At 49.3% G+C, this 25,628-nt stretch overlaps 1 protein-coding gene across 3 annotated transcripts in view; it reads left to right on the plus strand.

The window, feature by feature from the left end:
* Positions 1–7,830: 7,830 nt before the first annotated feature.
* RASSF8 (Ras association domain family member 8) overlaps positions 7,831–25,628 on the plus strand; it is a 126,821-nt gene continuing 109,023 nt past the window's right edge. The window contains exon 1 of one of the 3 annotated variants that reach the window (XM_054988022.1): positions 7,831–7,852. The gene's annotated coding sequence lies outside the window, so the exon portion shown is untranslated. Of the gene's footprint in view, positions 7,853–20,665; positions 20,782–25,628 lie in introns of those variants that run through there. The other 2 variants (XM_054988019.1, XM_054988018.1) reach the window with 2 other exon arrangements.

A 25,628-nucleotide genomic window follows, 5' to 3' on the forward strand; every position in this document is an offset into this window, starting at 1 on the left:
CCTTGAAGCAGCAAATTCCATACATTAATGGTGTGTTGTGTGAAGAACGATTCTGTCACTAATAAATTACATGCAGGTTACCCCAAGTTGTGGAAGAAGAAAGAATTCTCTGTTCACTTTCTCCTCAGAGTGAAGGGTGCTCCTTGATCATTTTCATTATTTTTTCCTAATCCTTTTCTAGTTCTACATCCCCTTTGAGACTGCATAGCCAGAGCTGAACATGCTGCACAAAACGGATTTGCTGCCATTTTGCAGTGAATGTGGGCCGTTTTCATACTGCTTATCGGCCACAGAACATTGCGCCAAGATCCCAGAACGACAGCGTCTTCCTGGTAAGTAGTGTGAAAACAGCCCTGGTCACCAGGTGAATGTACTTTGTTTGAATCCCTTTGGTTACCCATGGAGTGACTCCCTGATCAGATCTCATCAATCTTCCCTGGCAAAGTTTGTCTGGAGCAGAGCACCACACCAAGCAGCTTTGAGAGCAACAGGAGCGAGGGGTGACAGATTGTGGCTCCCCCCACCCCCCTAATAATCCCATTTATCCAGAGGAAAGACAGTATCTCCTGGGGCCATGTTTGTTTGAGTCATTACATTGACCGATACGTATAAGCATGGAATCCCTTGCTATTTGCTGCCCCTTTGCCAAACCAGTGGATGTCCAGGCATGCCTAATGCCAAATGAGCTCACTGTTTCAATTTATGAGGATATTTTGATGCTAGCAGTTTTATTTTCAGCCTCCCTCTTAAGAATCCTTAGCACACATGTTGTCTTTTTCACTACTGTGGCTCCTTGAGATGATGTTTTCATTGACCTGTCCTCTCTTTCCTGGCTGTTTCAGAAGCTGCTGACTGTCCTGAATTAACTTCTGCATGCATAGGCAGGAGGGAGTGCTGGCTGCATCTCTATGCAGGGTTCCCATGTCTGCATGAACCCCAGAGCATCCCACCCCCTTCAATACTGCAGTGCAGGCCGCATCCTCTGGTCAACAGGGATGTGTGCATGGAACCTCATGGGCACACTGGAGTCTCTCTAAAGCCCTGGAAGGTATGAAGAGTATTCACAGATGACTTTGTGCCTGCAGGACATTTTAACTCCACCCATCCTTGCATATCCCAGACATGTGTTCTGCCAGAGGCAGGGGTTCTATTTGAGAGGTCACTGAGGCAAGATCCTCCATCACAAAAAAAACAGGGCTTTGACCGAGAGAAACAATCAGCGATTCCTCGAGACAGGGGAAACCAAAACAGCAATCCCTTACATACAGCATACAGGGCCAGTTTGGTGTAGTGGTTAGGAGCAGCAGGACCCTAATCTGGAGAACCGGGTTTGATTCCCCACTCGTCCACTTGACCTCAGTCTCAGCTCTCTGATTGTCTTGAGGATAACAACAACACTGACTTGTTAACTGGTCTGAGTGGGTGTTAAGTTGTCCTGAAGAAATTGAATATTATTATTATCATCATCCAGCACACCCCCGAGCAGCTCCAACACCCTTCCTCCAATGCAGGCAGGCACCAGTGATGGCAGGCGTAGGCTTATAGCCGTTTCCAGCTTGCTGGGGGCTTTCCCCAGCACCCCCTGTGTTCCTGGCCTGGTTTCCCAGTGAAGCCCAGCCCTCTTCCTCTGTATGTTTCTTCTGGCCTCCCAGGACGAGCAACACCTGGCGGCCTGCTGAGTCGTGCTGGCTGAAGGCCTTCCTTCACCTGGAGATCGTAGCCCCATACTAGGAAGGCTGAACCACTGGGAGGCAGGAATCCCGTGGCCACCTGCAGTCATGGCTCTTAGGGGCCTGAAGAGGATCCCCTGATCACACCATTCCCTCAGCCTCCTTCCGGGGCACGGGTCTTCCGTGTGGCACTGCAATATGAACTACGATGCTTACACACTCATTTTCTAACCCTCCTCCAGAACAGACACCCAAACTGCAACTCACTCACTCACTCAAAATAAAGAATAAGCAAGGCCATGGAAATGTTTAGTTATATGTGAAATTATAGCAAAACGAAAAATAACCAATTCAAATATATACCAATATTGCAGAATAAAGGACCACTTTCTGTCCTCTTGTATGCAACTAACTAAACATACATAATTGCATTGTCACAATTATGTCTACATGTAAAGTTTTCCCATTAACAAATTAAACTTCCAACAAACTCCATGCTAGGAATTATTAGGAAAGAGACTGAAAATAAAATGACCACTATCATAATGCCCTCGTCGAACGCTATTGTGCAGCCTCATGGGTAAGACCATGTGCGGCTCTGGTTGCCGTATCTCCAAAGGTGCAGGAGAGGGCAAACCAGATGATTGGGGGGCTGGAGTGTTTTTCCTATGAGGCAAAGCAAGGGAGCCTGGGACTTCCGAGATAAGAGGTGGCTGAGCGCTTAGAGGCTTATGAAACTATGAATGGAGTGGAAAAAGTGGAGAGAGGGGGCTCTTTCCCCCTCTCACATAATACTAGGGACACCTAATGAAATTGTTGGGAAAGAGATTCAGTTCAGAAATAAAGGCTTCCTTACTGTGAAGTCCACTACCAGCGGATGCAAGGAGAGCCACAAGCTTAGATGGCTCTAGACAGATGGAGCAGAGGTCCGTCAAGGGACACCAGCCACGGTCAAGAAGAGAACCTCCATCTATAGAGGCCGCAGACTTCTGAATGCCAGTGTGGGGAGGCCTTGGCCTCGATGCCCCGTCTGTTGGCCCCGCAGAGAAACTGGTCGGCTGCTGTGTGGAGCAGGGTCCTGGGGCACAGGCAGGCCCACTGGTCTGGCGCAGCCGGCTTTTCTTACATTCTTAACCCACAATTCAGAAGCAAACGTTCTTTGAAGCGACTGCTTTCTGCATCATAAACTGAACTTCAAACCTGGGGGTCTGCCTGGGGCTCCTTGTGCCCAGAGCGGTGCTGACATCAGGGATGGGCATCGTGGGGCAGCTCCAAGACACCCTCCCCCCTGAGCTGGGGGCAGCCGCCGCTGCCGCCGCCGCCCTGGTATCTGCTCTGGTCCTCTCGGCAGCGGCATTTCGGGACTGGGCCTGCTCACCCCCTCCTCTCCTGGCAGGCATCATCTTGGAAGAGGGATTTTGTTAATGACTTGGGTACAAACTCCTGCTTGGGATTCCTGAAAAAGGTCCTTCCAGATTGACTACCCTTGATGGAAGCAGCTGATGAAGTACCAGGCAGCGCTCTTGATGAAGTCACGGCCAGTCACACACGCCCAGCCTAGCCCTCCTCAGGGGGTTCCTGTAAGAGCAGAACGGAGAAGGAAATCATGCACGTTGCCCGGCGCACCCGGCATAAAGAGAAAGATAAAAAAGGGGAGAGATGGGTAGTTAGATGGTTCGACGGGTGGATGGCGTTGGCTCCTCCATCACCACTACGCAGCCACTACGCAGCCAGTTCATTCGCCCACCTGAGAAAGCAACCATGGTCACCCGAAGCAGCCAAGACCAGCCAAGGTTTGCAACATTCTCCTTCCCTTGAGCAGAGGAGTAAAAGGCAATCGGGAGGAGGAGCAGCAGCAGCAGCAGGCATGGCTGTCAGCTCGCTTGCCGCCCTTCCTTCCTCTGTGTCGTCATCGTCGTGGCCGCACCAGTCCTGCAACCTGGCACCCTCCTTGTTGAATGGCAGGAAAGCAGCAGCTCTTGGGTAGACGGATGGAGCCCCCCTCCTACCGCCTTCCCCCCAAGATTCCGGGCCAGCCTTTGTCCCGGGGAATTCTGCGGGCCAGCAGGCCTCCACTGGAGCGGCTTGCCTGCCTCTGCTCCTTCCCTCCCTCCCGCCTGAGGTCCTGATCCATCTCCTGGCCCTTGCATTGGTCTCCCCGCTGCTCCCTCCTTGGACCAAGGTTTGGTTCTGATCCTGCCCCTGCCCTTGCTATATGAGCGTCCTGAGAGTGCTTCCTAGTGCTCCAAATCTCTCTGGTCCCAACCCGGCCAAGACTTCTCCTTTAGCGCCTCTGTAGCTGTTGCCCGTGGCCAAGTGCTGACAGGGGAGTTGTCATGGTAACTGCTTAAAAAAGAAACTTTGGCTACTTTAGGCAGATTCTTTCCCTCCCAAGTTTCCCTTTAAACAGCTCTTGTGCCTGGCTCCCCCAAACATCTTTGCTGGTTGGAAAACTCAACGCATATTTTAAAAAGTTGTGCACACGAACCCATCTTTTAAACACCATGTATCAAAAATGTCAGCGTTCATGGTTACAAAGGCAAAGCCACTGCCATAACACATTGTTCTTGGCTAAATGGCAGAGATTTCAGGAGTTGCTCCTGAGTAAGCCTGCTTAGTTGCCGTCGATTTTATGCCAGCTTTCCTGAGCCACTTAAAAAAAGAGCATGCAAAACCCCAATAAAACTGCAAAAGCTTGGGACCCATTTTTACAGGCTTTGTGACCCACATAGGGGGCAGGACCCACAGACTAGGAAATGGTGTTTAGTAGGATTGCTGTCTCAAAAAGATGGGCTGGTGAGGACCTGCCAGAAGGCGGAGGATTCCTTTTGCTTGGCAGCTGCATGTGCTGCCCTCTTTTAACTCAGGCTGGCATTGGGGGCAGCTGCCAAGGGCCCAGGGCCTCCCAAGGAGACCCCCATTGTACAGCAGCTTGGATTGCAGCCTGCACCCCCAGGAAACAGTGTCACCCCTCCTCCCCCTTTGACATGCCACAGGATGTGGGGGGGAGTCTGCTTCTGCCCCCCTTCTCCTCACCTCTATAGTTAGGTGAAGGTAGTAGCAAGGGGACACTTTCCGGAGAGAACAGAACTGGCTATTCGGGTCAGCACCTTGCCACCAGCTGGGAGGGAGGGAGGGAGAGGACAGGCAACAGGGTGGTGGCTTCTCCTGGCAGTGAAGCAAGCAAGCAATGCTGGTCTATTCTCTATGTCATGGTGTGTGTGTGTGGGGAACAGTTGCTTCACAGCATCCTGCCAAGGGCACCCAACCGTGGACTCCGCATTGATCCAAACTGAAACATCAATTGCTTGTACTTAGTAGGGTGAAAGAGGCAGTTTACCCACGCAGCAGAACAAAGAGGCAGGGCTTCGTCCTTCAGAGAGGACTGTGCCATTTAGGACTGCAAGCAGGGCCGAAAGTCATCTTTTTGAACATTCTCCCATCAAGAGATTATCTGCAAGCAGAAATCTAGTGCCTCAAAGTTTAGCCCAGCCCTTTTGGCTGTACTAGATCTCTAATTGCAGGGACTGATTGTGATTGTGTATGTGTGTGTGTACAGATACCCTCAACCAAAACACTCAAAGAGGACTTCCTCCACCACCAGACTGAAATGGTGCAACCAATCCTGCCATCTCAGGAACTCTCCCGCTTTGTTCCACAGCACGGATGGCATAAGAATTGCAAAAGAACTGGGAAGAGCCAAGTACTCCCAGGAACACAGCACTGGATTGAGGCTGGGGTCTTCAACCTTGTCCAGACCACGACTCACCCCAGTTAGGAACTTGGCTATCCTTCTGAGATGCACGAGCTGGGTGCCTGAAGCCACTTCAGGGGCAGAAGGAATTCCAGGGGTCCGACGGCAACCCCTGTGGCTGGCCGTTGGCAGGACATCTCTGGCCGACGCAGGCCTGACTGAAACCTGAGGCGCTTGGCCAACAGAGGATCCCCCAGCACAAGCCAATAACCTCTGGGACTCTGAGCTGGAGGCTTCGGGACACAAACAGACCGTGGCTGCCTGTCAGTCTGGTTTGGCCCTGCCCCCACTTCCTTTTCATCTTTTACCGTGTGTGTGGGGTGTGTGTGTGTGTGTGTGCGCGCGCGCGCGCTGTTCTTTTAATTCTCCGATTTTCACTTTCTCTCTTCCCCTCCATTCTTTTTCCTTATCATAAAAAAGGAAGAAGATGGTAGGGGCAACGTGGTGTGAGCCACCTGAGAGGCGCCCGGGCTGTGAGTCATGACCCACCAGTTGACCCACGTAGGAGTATCAAGAAGACTGGAACCCAGGTTTCCGATCAGCTGCATGAATGGAGATTTTTTTCCCCCCTGCATCAGAGTCCATGAGGATATTTTCAGGCAGCCTGAGTTGAATCGGCTGAGGTCCAAGCCATTGCTTGAAACATTTCAACATGAACCCAGGTTTGATGGTCAACTCATGTCAGGACTTTGCATTTCCTAATATTCTGTACTCAACGGTACACAACATTCTCTCTTTCACACACACACACACACACACACACAAATGTCAACGAGGAAACAATAAAATGTTAATGTTTGCAAACTTGAAAATATTAGTTATTGCAAAAAATGACTGTGCACAGTAGGCGCTGCCAAAGGAAGGAAGCACCAAATGTCAGTGTTTTTAATGTATCTTATCTAGCAGCGCCATGAGCTTTCTAACTGCTCTCTCATGCATCTTGGCACCAACAGAGGGTGGGTGGGAAGGGGATCCCAGTGCACACTCACTCACTCACTCACTCACTCACTCACTCACTCACTCACTCACTCACTCACTCACTCACTCACACACACACACACACACACACACACACACACACACACACACACACACACACACGGGGAAACATAAGCCAGAAGATTGACAACATTTCACTCTGCGAAAATTTGGGCAATCTCAACCCCGCCCTGTCCGATGGGAGGCTCCTATTTAGGAGTGATGGAAAGGCAATGACGGCCAAGCGAAAGGATTGGGGGGGGGGGCGCGCCTTGGTGCTGGCCCAGCGCCTCGATTCAATGAGCCAGGAGCAGCTGCAGGGGAAGGACCCCCCTCGGGGCGTGCCAGTCGAGCCCGCGGCTTCGTGTGCAGGTGGCACGTGGGCAGCACTGCAAGGCAGGCAGGCAGGCCCTGCTGCCCCCCAAAGGCTTGCCGAACTGCCCGTCTCCAGGGCCGGTCGATGGGCCTTGCCTTTAGGCCACAGTGCTGCCGGGGGGGGGAGAGCAGCCCTGGGGTTGCCAATCTCCAGGGGAGGTCCGGCGTTCCCCCAGAGTCACAACCGAACTCCAGGCTACATTGCTCAGTTCTCCCGGAGAAAACCAGGCTCCGGAGGGCGGCCTCTCTGTCCCCCGGTGTTTCCCCCGCCTGAGCGGGCCCCCCGGGCCCCGGAAGGGCGGCTGGCCAAGGCTGCGGGCACCGCAAATGCCTTGAGCGCCCGGGCGCAGCCCTCGCCTGGGCGGCCCCCTTCAGCCTGCAGCGCCCTTTGGGCAGGGCAGGGCAGGGCTGGGCTCCCCCGGGCACGCAGGAAGCCTCGGGCGGCGCCCCCTCCCGGAAAGGCCGCGGCCAGCCGCCAGCCCCGAGGCCGGCCGCCCGGGCTCGGCGGGGCATCTGCTCGGCATGCCGCAGGCCCGAGTTCGACTCCGGCGCCTCCGTGTGAAGCGACCGGGCAGGCGGCGCCGCGCAGGCCCTGCCCCTCCGGCCTGGCTCTCGCGTCCCTGCGGCAGCGGCGCGGCTCGGCTCGGCCCGGCCCTCCTCGGAAGCCGGTTCCCCCCGCCCCCCCCCGCGGCCTCGGGCCCGCCTGCGTCACGCCGCGCCCCTTCACACGTGAAGGCGTGCACGCCTGCGGGAAGCGGCCGGGCAGCCGCGCCGAGCGCTCCAGCGCCCCCGCCAGCGAGGCCGGGCCGGGCGGCGGCGCAGAGGCGGGCAGAGCGAGCGGGCCGGCCGCGCCGCTGTAACCGGAGAAGCGCGGCGGGGCCAGCGGAGGAGGAGCCGCCCGCCCGCCCGCCCGCCCCGCAGCGCCGGAGGGAGCTGGCCTGGAGCGCCCCGCTCTGCCGCCTCGTCGCCGGGCGGGCGGGCGGCGCAGCGCAGCGGAGCAGGACAGCGCAGGGGCGGCCCGCCGCAGTCTCCCCCCCCCCCCCGCCGCCCCGGCCGGGCTCTGCGGCCGCGAAGGGTAAGTGGAAACTTCGGCGCTGCGCCCCCCGCGCCGCCCCCTTCCCTCGGCTTCGCCTCCCGCCCAAAGAGAGACTTTTGCGGCCGGGCCGGGCCGCCTTCGCGCTGCGTCGAGCCCCCGGAGCCCGTCCGGCGGCCCCGGCACCGCCTTGCCTGCGCCCGGGGAGGCTCGCCGTGGGCCGGCGGCCCCCGCCAGTGCCCTTCCGCGCCGCCCGCTTCTCCTTCGGCTCTCGCCGCGTCCCAAGGAGCCGCGCCGCGCCTCGCCCGCTCTGCACCGGGGGCGGCTGGCGCCCCGCCCGCTCTCCCTGGTGCCGGGAGGCCGCGGGGCCCCGAGGGCGCGCACCGGGCGGGCAGCCCCGAGGACGCAGAGGGGCTCCCGAGGGCTGCCTGCGCTGGGGCGCGGTGTGTGTGTGTGTGTGTGTGTGTGTGTGTGTGTGTGTGTGAAGTTGTGAGCCAGCGGCAGGCGGCGGTCTCGCTCGGTCCCGCCGCCCCGGAGGCGGCTCGGGACGGCTCTGCCTTCGCGGCTCCTGTCCCGGAGGGCTCCCCGGCGCGCTCCTGCGGCTCGTCGAGGGCTGGAAGTTCGTGCTGAGCGCGGCGCCCCGCCCGGAGCTCCTCCCCTGAGCAGCAAAGCGGCTGGCGGGGCGGCTGGCGGGCCTGACGGGGGCGGGGGCGGGACGGGCTCGGGGCAGCCCCCGAGAAGCTGCGCCGCCCGGGCGTGGAGGGAGCGGGGGGCTCGGGGGGCGGGCGGGCCCCTGTGCGGAGGCGGCGGGGCGGGGGGAGCCGCGGGGCCCTTCGGAGCTGGGGCCGGCCGAGGCCCGTCAAAGCTCCGCCTGGGCTGGGCTGGGCTGGGCTGGGCTGGAGGGGCGATGCCTGCCCGCTGGTTTCTGCACAGGGCCCGGCCGGGACGGCGCCTGAGGCGGCGGCGGCGGCGAAGTTTCCTGCGCTGCTCCGTGCGGGCTTGGCGGGGAAAGGCCCGCCGGAGAACTTGCCTTGCCCGGGCCTGAGAGTCGCTTGCGGCTTGGCCGTCCAGGGCCTCTCAAGGGGGCTCCAGTTCCGGCGCCGCCAGACGGCTGCCCACTAACCGGGGGTTGCGTTTTCCAGACGTGGCCGAGGATCCTGGGTAGAACTCGCGTCTTGTTCGGACCAAAGAGTGACATGAAATGGGGAATGATTCGGGCCCCGATCCAGACGAGGGGACCCCTCTGTTTTGTCCCCCTGCTTGTTTGGGCCGAGTTTGTGGGGACTCGCTTCCTTGTTGTTCCTAATTCATGTATGGCGATCGCACACTGCCCAACAGCGGGAAAGGATGCAGATTTCCGCCATGACAGCCGTGTGTGACGCTGGGACCAGATCAGATGCATGTTACAGCGAACATACATGCAGCCTGCATGAATGCGCACATATCCGTTGGTAAGAGCGTGCCAGCCTGTGTTCACTTTCCAAATGAAACCACACCGATGTGTGGATAAATGTGTGGTTTCAATCACACTTCAGCTGAACATGTGTTGCATGTAACATGAGAATTACTCAGTGCATGTACAAAGAAAAATTAAGTGTTCGCTGGCCATGTGTTGTACATGTGCTCGCTGTAGCATGATCAGGGCTTGAGTGCGCAACACCAGTGCAGATGTGCCTCCAGCTGTGTGCGTGATTCTTGACCCCATCATGAGACTCTTCACTTGAAGGCAACATCTTCGTTAGATGGGAGTACCTGGTAGCAATTTTCCTAAGTACGATGAAAGGTCAATTCATTTGCCAAGGCTGGGCGTATCAAAGGCATGACGCTCGGGTGAAAAGTGGCATAGGGATATCTAAAATAAAAACAAAGGTACACAAGCGTTAAAATGAACTGGCACACCATTATGGAACTTGGTTGTTTTGGAAGTTTTCCCACATCCTTTCTGAAAGCAGTAAAAAGAAGCATCTATGCGATCTCGTTATGCTCTTCAGGAAGGACGAAGAGAGCTACCATATTGGAAACTGCAAACGTCAGAAAGACAAAGGATTCGCTTCCAAAATAGGTTTTTAAAAAGAAATAATTACTAGAAAGTTCTATTTTAACAGTATATCTGTTCATCTTCGGGACTATTTGCTTTGTTGTTGTTAAAATAACTTGTTTAGGCTGTGCTGAAGTGGCCGTGTTGGAGCTTTCGGGGGTATGGCTTCTCGTTTTGTAATGTTCAGGCAACTGGGCTGGGAACTTGTTTGCCCAGGTCCAGTGGCCCATTCTTGAGAGGGAGTAACCCAAACCCATATGCTGTGTCACAAGTGGCTTTTGACGCGCTTCTCAGACTAGAACCACAAGTGACCAAAGGCACAGATTGGACACTTGTCTGCTTCCCTCAAGTTTTGATGGGAAATGTAGGCAGCTTGGCGGAATGTTGGACAAGTGACAGTTGAAAAGTCCGTTGGACAGCAGTCGGAGAGCCAAGCTGCAAGACCAGGATGCCTACATTTCCCATCAAAACTTGAGGGAAGCAGACAAGTGTCCAATCTGTGCCTTTTGTCACTTGTGGTTCTGCTCTCAGTTTCATGCAACACAGATACCGTTTAAGAAAAAAACACCTCTAGAGCCTCTTTAGGTGCTTGGATCATGTTTTGATTGTTAAAATCTTGGTCGTATAATCATGTGTAGAATTCCTGAACACTATGCATGGGAAAAAATTGAATCTCTGGGAATGGGAAACACCACAATCAATTCCCATTCATAATTGCCTGTAATACTTTTGCTGTTACCCAGTCACAGCGGAACATCAAGCCAGTAGCACAGACCATTTTTAGACATCAGAGAACACACTTGCCTATGGCTGTTGGCTCTTCTGAGGGCCAGGAATGAGTCGAGGTGAGAGAGGTCTGGGTCCCAGATGCTTTGAATAAACCACAAGGGAAGCCCATTGCCTTCGTATCTACTGGTGATTGCCCCAGAGGTGCACAACTGGACTGGAAGGAATTAGTCAGATCCCACAAGGCAATTCATGTTGAAAACTCTCCGGTGGCTGCAGATGCTGGGAAAAGATGCTAGAAGATTACTTTTCAATACATGAAATAAGGTTGAAGGCTCTCAGAGATGTGCATGGGGGACACAATTGGTAGGAAAAACTAATTCTAGAGGACTGATGGTGTGAGTATGTTGCAATAAAAATAAACAACAGTCTTGTGGCCCCTTAAAGACTATCATGTTTATAGTGGCATTTGTATCAGTAAGAGCGTCATGCATTTGGCTATGTAAGCGCTGAGTTGCAGTTGTGCCACTAGAATTGTGCTAGTCTTTAAGAGGCTGTAAGACCCTTGGTTGTGTAGGAAACATTGGTGACAATACTTGGCAAATTCCAGATTGCTGTTGACCTCTGTAATGGAATAGAACTAGAAGAAGTTGAACCTATAAAAACCATGGAGTGGGGACACTATTTATTTTATTTTCTGTGTTTGAAGTTCACTTTTCTTGCTCAAGGTGGATTACACAGTGTAAATTGCAATCAATAGGATGAGACATCTAATAAACAGTGTAATAGGACTAAGATTACAGAAATCTGAAGCAAGCGTAGAATATTCGACATAGAGAATGCAAATGCAATGCAGAAAAATGGTATTAGACCAGTAGGAAACAATGCCACGAGAGCAGGATAGTACATAGCAAAAAGATAAGTATGTGATGTGACCCCAGATAAAGCTGATGAAACTACCCAGCACCTTCCATTACATTTGGGGGAGGAGTTGGGGATCTTCAATCCTCTTTAATTCTAAGCCCCTCCCCCAATTTAGATCACATGCACTCGATTCTGCCTAGGCCACCCAAGTTGAGAAATGCATACTTTGTTCAGTGCAGGGGAGAAAAACGGCATGGCCTGTGGCTTCTCAGTTCACCATTCAATTAACTGCCCACCAAAGCTATGCTTATTCTTCACCCCTCTAATTCCCCTGTCTGTTTAGAGGCAGCATAAGCAAGAAGCGTGTTGGGCGTGTCCTGGAGGTAGAGCTGCACAGAAAGGAGCATGTCAGTGATCTGGCATCGTTGCAGTGTGGCTAAATGGGCGAGGAGGGAAGTCAGTGTGGCTCAGAACATGATGCACCTGAGATGTGATTTAAGCCAGCTTTTAAACTGCTACGTGGACTTCCGCAGTGAGCGGCCACCCTTTTGCCCCGCCCGTCTTTCAAGGACTTCAGCGTGGTGTCTGTGGTTCTCCTTGCCTCATTTTATTCTCCTAATGATGGGGGTGGAGTGAGTGGAGATTTAAACCATGTTATCCCCAGTCCTATTCTAACACACGAATCGCTGTGCCACATTGACTCCCCCCCCCCCCTTTTTCTGGTCCTTAAGTAGTATCTGCAAAAAAGTACCTTTCATTGTTTTAAGTATTATTCATATGCTGCCTGTGAAATGTTTTGAACACGTTGATTGCACTGTTAATACTGAGCGTGTTCTTCCATATGTCTTCACAGTGTCAGGGATAAAGATATTCTTACATTAAATGAGGTGCTTAGTAAATCTAAGAGAGTCTCATTTTTTAAAAAATTAGTTGGTCCTTTTTACTCAAATAATGCGCTCAAAAACAGGATTATCTTCCAACAAAAGAAGATACAATGCTTTCTGTGATCCAGGATTACCAAATAAAGCCTCTCACTGTGCAATTTTGTCCCAGCATTGTATTAGAACATGTGTTACTCAGCTGTTGTTGATTTCTCCGTGGTGTGTAGACTTCTAGGGAAAGCTGTGAAAGGCCAGGCTGTGATAAATGGGGGGAAAGCCCCCCCCACCCTGTTTCAGTGATCTGTGCCATCCTGTAGGCTGGAATACTTGGCTTGAACAGTGTTTGATAGTTCCTAGCAAGGCTAAGAAGCCGTAACATCTGGAGATGGATTCTTTTTCTTAAGGACCAACTCAAGGACTTGGGGACGGATTCAGAGCTGGCTTTGTAATGCTGGACGTGCCCTTCTGTTGGCGGAGGGGGTATGTGTGGTTTTTTGCTAGCGTAGCCCTCCCTCTGCAGACCTCCATGGGGGACGGTTGGACCCCTCACTGTGAGGGAGCAGTGTTTTGGGGGGGGGGGAGCACAATGAAATTGGGGGAAAGTGGAATTTTGCTGTCAGGACTTTGGATCCAGCCCGATACCTGATTATACTTTTCAGTGATAAACTACTGCAGAGTAAAGAATGGTTTTTTCCTGTTTTGATCTCCTTTTCTGGTAGGTCACGATTGTATTGCATATCATTTTTAGAATTTTCAGAACTTCAGAAATTCTCGCTAGTGTTAGAACCATGTGAAAAATTAAGGGGTGTGTGTGTGTGGGGGGTGAATCTGGCTATAACCTCTCATTTGGGAATGCCTATATTGACTAGTACTGCAGAATGTCTAGCAATTTGATTTAGTCATTCCATAATAGAGAGTTTGAAGCCCAGGCAGCCAGTGCGGTCCTTCAGTTTTTTGGTATGCGTAAGTCATATTGAAAAGTTCTCGATCCGATCCAAGCCACACAGTCGTGTCCGACCCTCGGCTACTCCGTAGATCGTCCCCCTCCAGGCCTTTCTGTCCTATAGCGCGTCAAGAGAGATCCGCAGAGCCTTGCAGTGAAGTTTTTACAGGGTAGTTCACCGTTGCTTTCCCCAACCCAACACACTTAGCCGTACGACAGCCACGAATGGTAAGTCATACGTTGCCACCCCCTTGGCACTTTGAGCTGGTGTGGGATAAGGGGGATTGAAAAGTTAGTTGAAGGTAAATAAAATCTCTAAAGCCCCATTTTATATGATCTGCAAACTCCAGATCTATCACAATCTAATGGGGCGGGGGGGGGGGGGTTGTTGTTGTTGTAAAGATGGAAAATTTCCAGAAATTTTGAGGCTGTGGGGAAAACAGAAATATATGCACTACTTCCTTATCAAGCCTAAACTTGCTTGCAGAAAACTCTTCAAAATTTTGCCTGTAAAATAAGGCACTTCTGCATTAAAGATTCATAAATGTGCCAAATAGAAGAAGTTTATAAGGAACTCCAGGCCCAACCTGGAGTTCTCCCAGTATTACAACTGATCTCCAGATTGCAGAGAACTCCAAGCGTGGGGGGCTCAAATCTCCATCCTCTCCCTGTGAGAAAGGAAGGTTGATTCTAGCAGCTGCAGCTCGGGGATGGGGAGGCGACTACACTTCCCAGGTAAAGTTGCAGGAACACAACACACGTCAGGCGTCTCGTGTAGTTTAGCTCTGAGATCTGATGAGATGGAGCTTGCCTGGGCTATACAAGTCAGGGTGATGGATACTGTACCAGTGAGGGGAAGGGGTTGCAGATTCGTGGCACTGCAGTAATGACCAGTAATCGTGGGGTTCGTTACATGGTGAGGATTGTTTTTAGCATGGTGTCCCTCACTGCAAGCAGCCACCATTTCCAGCCGGGTGTCATTGACTTTTGGAAGGGGTCTTTGCAGCCTGTGTCCTCTCCAGCCGCTGTGCCCTTGGCAGAGGTTGATGATTATTTCTGTGAACTTTTGAAAAACCATGACATATTTACTTCGGAAGCATATGTGAGAGATGGCAATGCTTTAGTTTTGTTTTTTGGTACCCACATTCTGAATACTTGTATATGCGATCAGAAAGTACTCTTCGTTGGCTTTGAAGACACGTTTCTTGATTTTCCCAGCACAAACTTAAGGGTACCTTCCTCAGGCCACTCACTTTGGCACAGTCTTGTAGAACTAAATAATTCAGATCAATGAGGTGGTTTGGATTTTCATTACTGTATTAAAAAGAAATTTTACCGCAAGGTGAAAACTCGGTATAACTATTTCATGCCTGCTTGCTCATATATACACACACCCTCAGGTTTTAAACCAGAGATACATACCCAGGGAAACAACTGTTTGGAATCAAACATGTTCCTGTAAAGTATTTCTGTTTCAATAGTGGCCAGTGTGTGTGCACGGTGCCATCAAGTCATAGCCACTTAATGGCGACCCCACTGGATTTTCAAGACAATGAGACAAACAGAGGTGGTTTGCCATTGTTTGCTTCTGCGTAGTAACCCTAAACCTCCTTGGTGGTCTCTCATCCAAGAGCTAACCAGCACCAACCCTACTGAGATGTGACTCAGCCAATATAGACATAATATTAGGCAGTCTTTGAACTGGTTAAGAAGTTGGGAGATAGTCCTGGGTTCATGCATTCTCTTCCCAGTGGGTACCAATCTTCCTGCCTTGCCTTAACTATGGTTCTAACATTGGGGCCTCTGACTGAGGTTAAAGCTAACCAGGGAAGATCCTCACCATAGCAGTCTAACTTGCTACATCCCTTGCTCAAGAGGGAATCCCATTAGCATTGAATCACATTTAACGTCAGTGTAGCAGGAATGAGGCGTTCACTCTTCAGAAGTGAGAAGGGAAACCAGGCAGTCCCATGGCAAACTCCGTTCTGTTGCATGGACTTAATATGAGAGGGAATTTCACTCTTGTTTACTTCCTTAGAGAAATTAGGTTATCTTTTAACCTGCTAGGATGATGTTTGTGGTGGACATTTGCTGTAAACTGGCATTATTGATAAGATTTTTTTTAAGTAAATTAATTTAATTAATTCAATTTATAGTCCGCCCTCCCCACACCAGTGGGCTCAGGGTGGATCACAACAAAGCTTAAAGCACACTACACAATTAATCAACCTTACCATTAAAAACATAAATAGTACATATCATTCATTTAAAAATATACTACATCTATATAAGTATAAAAACAGAGAGCATAGCAGCATGTTAGACGCTCACCTTTCACCATCACCATTTTAATTGTCCAGGAGGAGGTCTGCATTTTAGAAGAAGAAAGATGGATTCCGCTGAATTCTCAAGTTCTCTGCCAGATACTGAGCATTTAGGGAAGGGGGAAATTTTGGGAACAATTCACACATTACAAAGGCCTTGCGGTAGATACGTGAATTTCAGTCAAATGTTCAGGGTGAATTGCATGCTGGGAACTAAATTCCAAGGTTTACACATCAGTTTAGGATTTGCAGTGCCTGGGGGAAGGCGGCCCAGAGTTTCAGCAATTGCCTCAATGGAGAAACTGAAGAGTAGCTATCGATGCATGTCAGCGTCCCTCATGGGGCAGGTAACAGCTCTCTAGACCTTTTCAGGCCAGGAAAATGGGGCAGGGGAGAAGGCTCAAGCACTCTGCTTCCGAGCCCCAGAATCCCAGCTTGAATCAGCCCCGAATGTGCCCAGGAATTAAGTGCCCAGGTAGAATCAACTTGACTGCCCCAGTGGCCGCCATGTGTGAATCAGTGTGGTAAGCTTGAAGATGCTTGTAACTAGCAGTGGTGCCGAAGGGTGCAGCTTCTTGTTTGGGAATACGCATTTGCATAGACTGTAAAGCTCAGAAGTATTATGGATCAAATATTCTCTTGCAAAAAAGTTCTATAGATTGGAATATAAAAGGAGGTTCTATAGCCGCACAAAATGTGCGTTCAGTGTAAGATGTTTTTGTCCAAGTTGCAGATGCCAAAGACAGTGCAGACAGAACTAAGCAATGTTTTACCACAATTTGCATTTCCCACAGGGGTTTATGCGAAGAATATATATTTTATTCTCATCAAATTTTTAAAAAATTAAGGAAATACAGGCTGGGCAGCCACCAATAACGGCTGCTTTACCAAGAGTAATGAAAATTTGTGGGCCTCTTCATTTGGGGGGAGGCAGATTTTGTTGTAATGCATGCGAAGATAAAGAAAAGGATTAGATAAAAAAGGACGCATAACTGGGAATCTGTCTAGGATTTTGAATTATATAATGGGAGAACCAGTTTGTGCTGGGTTTCCCCGAATGTGCCAAGGTCACTACCAGCTTCCACCAGGGGACAGGGAGAGCCAGTGGGAGAGTGGGGGGGCTGTCCGCTTATAGTGGGCAAATGGCAGCCCTGCTAACCAGAAGATCCCACTAACTCCCGCAGCCTAAGGAGGGCTTGATATGCTCCAGGAAAGCAAAATGTTCTTGAGTGCAGTTGAAAGTGAGCTTGCTGATGTATCTTGAACAGTTGCCTGCCTTCTGTGCAGGTCCCGTTGACCACTGCAGCTGGGAGGCGGATTCTGTTAAGCTAGTAAAACTGAGGCCTTTGTAAATATCAGGTCAAACCGAGCTGTAACTTAGATTGCAAAAATGGCAAAGGATGCTACAGTGCTACATGTTTTTTTAAAAAGGAGTTTTTTTGCAGTTCTGATTTTATTTCGCTTCAACGTCTTGACAAAACTCACCCGTATTACAGAATCCGTTGTGGTAACAGGCACTACTTTTGGGGCGGAAGCTGTCCCTTATCCTTCAGGAGTAATGAGTCTTGTTTCCATACCTGGCCGGATTGCTTTTCAGGACCGGCAAGGTGCCCCCTTTCTTCTGCTGCTCCTCTGGGTCTCTGTTCCCTTGGCCCTGTTGCTACCTCCCCTTTAGGGTCATTTCTTCAGCCTCGTCTCCTGACCTGCCCTTCTCCCAGCCTTCTCCGTTCCAACCCTACTCTCATTTTGCCATGTGGTTGAGGTGCCTTGAACATGGTTTGAAGAAGTCAGCGGTGACTCGCAAAAGCTCGGTCTGGATTAATGGTTGTTAGTCTTTCGGGTGCTACACTGGACTTCTGTCTTGTGTTTCTGCAGTAAACTGACCCAGCTGCCCCCCTGGTGTTTTGATGACCAGCTCCACGTTCTGTGACTGCTGCTTCGCCCTTATTTCAAACTCATGATCCCCTAAAGTGGTCGCTTACCCCCAACCCTGGAGGATGTGTTGCTTCATCTTGCCTCCCTCTCAGGCAGGCATCATTGCTAACTGTGTGTGTGTGATGTGCTGTCAAGTCACAGCTGACTTACAGGGACCCTGTAGAGTTTTCAAGGCGAAAGACCAAGAGTCAGTCAGAGCTGGTTTGCCGTTGCCTGCCTGGAGTTCTTTGGTCGTCTCCCACCCCGGTGCTAACCATGATCAGCCCTGCTTAGCTTCCAAAAACGGATGATATCCAACTAGACTGGACCATCCGGGCCAGGCCAGTTTTTCTCATCTGTTAGTTTTAAGCTAATGGTCAAACAAATGCAGTGGGGGGGAGGAGCTGGAATGGCGTCTGGCTGTATCTAGAGAGCGATCCGTTGCCTGATTGCTCTTCCTAGATGGCAAACAGGAATATCCCCCTGCACCACCCCCGCATATATAAACATTTTCTGTAATCTTTACCATTGCATCTTTCATTTTTTAGAAAAGATTGAGCTATAATAATAGGGTCTGAAATGAAGTCTGAACAGTGCGCAAACACAAATCTCTTAAAACAACTTTTGTGATCCTCTCAAAAAAGTCTCCTTTACAGAGAGAAAGAAGGGAGGGGGGGATTTTCATTAGCCATTATTCAGAATGGTCACTCCTGTGGTTGTGTTATCTCTTGAGTTTAGGGACAGGCAAGTCACCACACGCGTTGGCCCCTGATTCATCTGAGAGGCACTGTACTCTTGTTTTATGCCTAGACAACTACCTGACCTCTCCAGTAGGCTTCACACTCTCGTTATACATATCACCCCCAAAACATGGATGTTGACTTCCCATCTGGCGGAGAAGGCAGAGCTGCCTAGTAACTATGCTCAGCCCTTGATTCTGGCTGAGATTGGTTGCTTTCGGTGTAGTGTGATAAAGGAGAAGGGACAGGCTCAACCAGAAAGGAACTTCTGGTGATGATTGCAACCAGGAATTTTTTTCTGGGAAAAGAGGTGGTGGAACTCAGTGGGTTGCCCGCAGAGAAAATGGTCACATGGCTGGTGGCCCCGCCCCCTGATCTCCAGACAGAGGGGAGTTGAGATTGCCCTCCGCGCCGCTCAGCGGCACGGAGGGCAATCTAAACTCCCCTCTGTCTGGAGATCAGGGGGCGGGGCCACCGGCCATGTGACCATTTTCAAGAGGTTCTGGAACTCCGTCCACCATGTTCCTGCTGGGAGAAAGCCCTGGTTCTGGGTATGATCCCGCCACAGTTAAGTCCCGTTAATTTCAACAAAAAATATTCTTAAATCTTCCCTACTGAAAGATTTGAATGGAGAGCTGGAGGAGCCAATTCTGAAGGAAGGATATGGGATATGGGACTCTTCATGCTCTCGTTAAAAGTCTGGCTGATGGACTCCGCACTCAGCGGCACGGAGGGCAATCTCAACTCCCCTCTGTCTGGAGATCAGGGGGCAGGGCCACCAGTCATGTGACCATTTTCAAGAGGTTCTGGAACTCCGTTCCCCCGCGTTCCAGCTGAAAAAAAGCCCTGGTTGCAACTAACATCTCTCTGCAAAAGAACACCAGGTCTGCCGGTTATAACAGGAGACTTTTTCAGAAGCCATAAACATTAAATTCCGTACCATAATATTTTGTAGAAGACTGAAAGTTAAATACTTCAGTAATTTACGGTGCAGTCCTGTGCAGAGTTACTCCTGCCTAAGTTTGTTGATCCAGCGCAGGGCGAATCCACGTTAGATTTTTACATGGGGTGTGTCTCGGTTCTTTCAGATATTAGGTGCAAGATCCCCTCAAGGGTGCCCGATTCGGCTCGAGGCCCACAGCGCATGGTGAGAAAGAGCTTTAGGCTTTCCTCACCTGCAACAGCCGGGGGTGGGTGGGGGGAGGGACACTATTTTCCCCTTTGGGCACTGTGCGTGCCTGCTAGCGCATGAATGGCGTACATGTGGATTTCCCCAATGGGCAACTGGCCCCAAAGCCATTTCAGACCTCATTTTGGGAAAGGCAGAGTGGAGAAGAACCCAGAAGCAGCCTGTAGACAATCCCTTTGGCTGGAGTGAAATTGCATAAAATTGTACTCTCATGGTCTCCTCTCAGGCTGCATAAAGATGTTGTTTGGTTTGGAATCAGTATTGTTTTGTGACAATATTGTATTTTATAGCAGCCTTGTATTTGTAATGTAATGTTTTAAAATAATTTTTTTTAAAAAATATATTCTTTTGTGCAGGGCTTTTTTCTGGGAAAAGAGGTGGCGGAACTCCGTGGGTTGTCCTCGGAGAAAATGGTCACATGGCTGGTGGCCCCGCCCCCTGATCTCCAGACAGAGGGGAGCTGAGATTGCTCAGTGGCGCGGAGGGCCATCTCAACTCCCCTCTGTCTGGAGATCAGGGGGTGGGGCCACCAGCCCTGTGACCATTTTCAAGAGGTTCCGGAACTCCGTTCCCCCACGTTCCTGCTGAAAAAAAGCCCTGGTTTTGTGATTATAGCTACAAATTAGTCTGTGCTCATTTTTAGGAAGTATCTAAACAATGGAACATTTTGATTACCTTCGATTCCCCCCCCCCCTGCTCAGTGATTTAAATTATGATTTGAAACCTCTGATTTAAGTCAGTCCACCTTTTTGCAGCAGTGGTTGGTGCTAGTGGAAGCCTGGGAGAAGAATATAGGCTCCTATCAGGATAATGCCCGGCCCCACCTGGAGGTTGGTAATCCTTCATGTGTGTGAACTTCACAAATGCGGCATTAATGGTCCACGGTTCGAACTTGCCTGAGAGTGCCAAGTGGTGCTGGCAGGGATCTCTGTTCGGGCCCGCGGATGAGGAACTGAGCTGTAAAAGGCGCCCACATGGGGATGCAATATAGGTCAAGGCCGTGGGGTGCGTTGATCCTTCCTTTGCGTCTTCTCCAACCAGAAACGCCCTCTCCAAGCTACTTTAATCCCTGGGAGGGAACAAGCCAGCCATTATAAGGTGTACCTTTCTGTGTTTTCCCTCTTCCCCGGGGCTTAAAGCAGCTGGTGTGTGTGTGTGTGTGGGGGGAGATTTTGGAGTCCGAAGGGTTAATCTCCCCCTTGTGTCTCTTTTAGGCATTCGCTTACATGTCAAGAGAGCCATATGTGGATTGACTTCTCTGAGACAAGATTTAAAACAGTCACTTCTACAAGAATGAGAATTTCTGAAAAGCAGCCCCCTGCAAATGGCAGCTTACAAGGTCAGAATTTCAGGTTTGTTTCATAAAACAGAAGATCTAAAAAAGCGGCTGTAATGATTCCAAGTAAATGGGTGCCTGTGTCTTTAAATGCTTGGTTTGAGCTAGGTGAAGAGTGGGGGTGAAAGAGAGGGATGAGTGAGCGATATGATTGGTTGATGACTGAGATTGTGGGCGGAGTGAAGGCAGTTGAGACTGGGAGGGCAGAGAGGAAGGTGGCAGTCAGAGGAAGGCAGGCTGGCTGTGTGCTGCTGCCTGAGTATGATGAAGTATTCATGAGAGAAACAACCTGTGTGGAACCTGAACTGAGCCTGTTTGTGAAAGGACACTCAGTCAGGGAAAGGGAGGCCGGCTGTGTGCGGCCTGAGGAGTTTTAAGCATTTCTGTGAGACAAATATTGAGTTAGAGAAAAAGAGGCTAACTGTGTGTGGAGCCTTGGAAGAGATCTGTGTGAATGAGAGTAAATGAAGTAACTTTAAGAACCGAGAACTACATCTATGAAACCAATATGCTTCTTGACTAAATAAAAGTTTATTTTGTTTTATTATATCCCAGTGTAGCTGTCATTGCTATATCCCATTCCTATCCTCAGGGCCACATAGAACCACGAAGGAGCCTGACGCTTAAACACATTACCAAAGGGGAAATTTGAATAAAATATTTTGGAATAATATATTCCTGGTGGCAGCAAACTATCCAGAGGGTGTAAGGTGAAGATTAAAAGAAAAATCTACCCCAAAGAAAGTACAGGTCATAACAGTGGCTCTGACAGTAAAATAACTGTACGAGCTGTAGATCCAGAGGAGTTAGCCATGTTAGTCTGTAGTAGCAAAATAGTAAACAGTCCAGTAGCACGTTTAAGGCTAACCAACTTCATTGAAGAATAAGCTTTCGAGAACTCTGCCATGCATCTGATGAAGAGAGCTGCGGTTCTTGAAAGCTTATGCCTCAATAAAGTTGCTTAGTCTTAAAGGTGCTACTATACAAACTGCAAGAATTCTCACGCTTATGAAGCCGGCTTTCTCAGTTGTGACAGAAGTTATTTTGCCCAGCATATGGAACAGTGGGAAAAAATCAAAAGGCTTTTTGCAAGATCTATCAGTGGGTATTTGTTTGTTAAAAGGCTGAGCAAACTTGTAGGAACATGGTTTTTTTTAAAATCAGTTGTCCCTATCTAAACTCATCTGTGGAATGCATTTTATTAAGGAATGCTTCCTGGCTAACATTTCCTATTAGAAGTCATTCTTCTCCGCTGGGAGGCAGTTTTTCATGGGATCCTCAGTACCACTTTTTCAGACAGAGAGTCAACACCTTTTGTTTGCACAGGGCTTTAGTAACTTAAGGATGACTTTAAAGTGGCAGGCAAGAGGAAAAGTTTATAGAGAGGTTTTCATCCTTCTCTGTTGTTTGTAGAGGTAATTAAGGGGTTGTCTAAACGGAGACAAAACAGATGTATTCTTTCCTTGAAACAGCTCTGTTGAAAAACGTTTTGCGTGATAAAATGAGGGAGATTTTTCTTATGAGATGGTAAATCCTCATATGCCTTAAGTAAACGTACAACTGCATACACCAGCATCTTACCTTGAGGCAATTTGCCTTCTTACCAGTTCAAGAACTTTAAACACATGGTAGACAAATTGCTTAACTCAAAAATAAAGAGGAGATGTTTGGTTCAAGAAAGCTCTGAAATTCATGGCTTTATTCCACCGATTTATGGATCGGTGCAGGAAAGATTAAGGCCATTTTCCCCTGCTTACGAGAGAAACCCCTGTGGGCAGGGAGCAGGTTTGCCCGATGTCTTGGGGGTGCTCAGCGATCTGTTTCGAGTGCAGCTCCCCCGTGTGTTAGTTCAGTCAGAATAAGAAAGCCCGGCATGTGCTGCGCTGTCAGATTGAGGAGGCAGAGATTTCTTAAGGCCGTTGTCATGCCCCAAAGAGGGTTCTTCGGTCCTGCCCAGGGTGGTGATATGGCGGTCCTCACTTTCCAGGAGAGAAAAACTCCCATCTGGTTTCTCACCAGTAATTTAATCCAAAATTATCACAATTTGTTCTTTCGAGTTTTTTGTATGGCATTGGAGTCAGCCTGTTGCACTCCCAATATCTTCCATCGTTTTTCAAGATATCATTAATGGGAATCCCCTCCCCCTCCACCATTTAATAGGGATTTTTCTACATCCAGCCACTAGATAGCAAAAGAACTGTTGAGGCACTGGAGAGGTTTTGTCCCTTTAACCAATTTTGTTTGTTTTGTCTCCTTCAAGTATAATTGCTTTGCTTGGTTTTTTGGGTGGGGGCGGGGGCTTGCTGGTTGCTTCTCCTGGAATCCATGAATAAATGCCTTTCTTCTGGGGGGGGCTCACTTTTTAAATGATATTTGCATAAGTGTTAATGATGATGATAAAATAAAAAAGTGGTGACTGTTGCTTGCCACAAAGGGGTTAATAAGCCTTTTTCTCCCTCCTCTCCTTCCCAAGATCAAATAATTATTCATGAGTGCCAGGAGAGAAAAGGGCTTAATCCCTGAGAAAACAAGAAACAACTAATTAGCCTGAAAATAATAAAAAGGGAAATTACGAGGGAGAGGTAGGATCTTTGCTGAAGGAGATTTACTCCCATGTAGATGCCTAGAAGGAGCTTGCTGATGGAAGGTGTAGCACTTTATTGAGAGCTGCTTGGAATACCGATGGCAATTCTGCTTGAGCTAAATGCGGAAAGGGGATGATTTGACAGTCAGCAGTGCTGAAGCAGCCCTGGGAGAAGTTGTGGCAGGTCACCCAATTCGCTTCTTGTGCCAATTCACAGTAACTGGTATAATTCACTTACCTTTTGGGGAGCAAAACCTGGGGTCCAAAGAGCAACCTGAGAAAGGGCCTTCTCAGCGGCAGCACCAAAACTCTGGAGCTCCCTCCCCAGTGAGGTGCGTCCATCTCTCTTCACTTGTGACTTCCATTGGCGGGTAAAGACTTTTTTGTTCCATTTTGCATACCCCCAATAACTGCATACCCCCAATTGGCCCTTCTCCATGTTTCTGATGTTGCGTGTTTATGTTTTACTGAATAGTTTTATTATTTTAAAACATTGCTTTAATGTTCAAATATTTGCTGCCTTGGAGACCCAGTTTGGCCCTTGGGCGTGCACAGGTGTGTTCTCAGCGGGGTGTGACGATGTTACTTCCTGAAGTAATGTTGTACTGGCCATGGGCTCTCGTGCTTCGCTATGGGCCAGAATTAGTGTGGGAGCACACCCATGGCTGGCGTGATGATGTCACTTCCTGGAAATGATGTCATTGTGCACACACATGAAAAGAACCATGCAGAAGGCACAAAGTAAGTACCAGGTCCGTCCCCCCCCCCCCCCCGGGTATAGGACTTGGCAACCCTATACTTGGAGAGATTGCCCATCTATTTGAGATACAGGATGATCAGTATAGGAATTATAAATAACAAGGGACAGTAATATGTGAGAAAGCCACACATTCTAAATTGCACCGCCACCCCCGAAAGATATTTGATCAGATTTGTGTAGTTGAACATCCATTCAAAGAAGAAAATAGCCATACAAAAATTGTATGTAAAAATTATACTACAGTTTACAAATTAGTACAAATAAAGAAACATAGAGTAAATATACAAAGTGATACAAGAGGCTGATATTCTCCAGATTTGAGGGAGAAAATGATATCTAGGGGATGTATTATTCCTGAAGCAGTTCTAGAAGTCCCAGTTAATTCAGGCCTGTTGTCATCTTCTTTTGCTTTATAGTTTTAAAAGTTTTAAAACTTCAGTCAGTGAAATACACTCTGTAGGTTCCTCTACATTAAAAAACAACTCCTTCTAGGAACACCATTTTAGCTTTTAAATTGTAAAGTTCCAAAAAAACCCTCATGGTACCCCACACTTTCCCAAGCTATGTGTATTTCAAAGTTCAGGGTCGAATCCACATTCACCCATTACCCGCATGTTTATCGGATATCTTCAGTTTGCCTCCAATCGGCGATTTTTTCCTCTTCGTTCACATTCCTGCTTCCAATCCGTCTTTCTCGCGCGTCCCTCCGGTCACACGGCCGCTCAAAAACCGCTTTCGTGGGCGGGACCTTTTTTTCTCGCCCATTTTTAAAAAAATTTTGAGCGCACTTTTCCGTTATTTCGATTTTGCCTTATAAAGGAACATCATTGAAGATAATGATGCCTCTCTTTCCCCCACTGACAGCACTGATGGCTCTCTCCCGTTTCTTTTTTGGAAATTTGGAAGCATGTGGGAAGTTTTCGTGGGCATTTCCTATGCAGGACAGTTCAGTGCTTGAATTTTACTGAAGTTTCACTTCATGTTTCATGGAGGAGTGATGGAGGTCCTGCTCTGTGTTTTCTTTATTTCGAATGATTGATTCACCGTAATTTCGATATTACAGTAATATAAAATAAAAAAAATAAAAAACAGTTAAAAAGGAAGTTTCGTGAGTCCGTTCTGAGGATGGATTCACCCCAAAATGATTTTTCAAACTACCAGATTTGATTCAGAAACAGCATAATCAATAAATCCAATGCTATGAAGTCAAAAACAGTCTTTTGCAGACTACGGAGCACTTGCAAGTTGAATCAGCTAATAGGAACTCTCGGAACGGCTGGAGAGACAGGAAGGGGGGTGGTTTTTAAAAAAACCACGTAAATTGCGCATTGGCCCGTTCACGGCCACCGTGAAACTCCCGTTGAAAACCTGTGTGAAATGCGAATGAAATGCGTCTGTTTAATGAGGTAATGTGACCGGCACTCGGGATTGCGTGGGGAATGCAGGGAACATGCGATTTAGAATGAGTAATGTGGATTCGACCCAGGTTGTATTCATGGCACTCTGTACAGTTCTTTTT

This window comes from Eublepharis macularius, chromosome 9 (assembly GCF_028583425.1).
Source record: "Eublepharis macularius isolate TG4126 chromosome 9, MPM_Emac_v1.0, whole genome shotgun sequence".
NCBI lineage: Eukaryota > Metazoa > Chordata > Lepidosauria > Squamata > Eublepharidae > Eublepharis > Eublepharis macularius.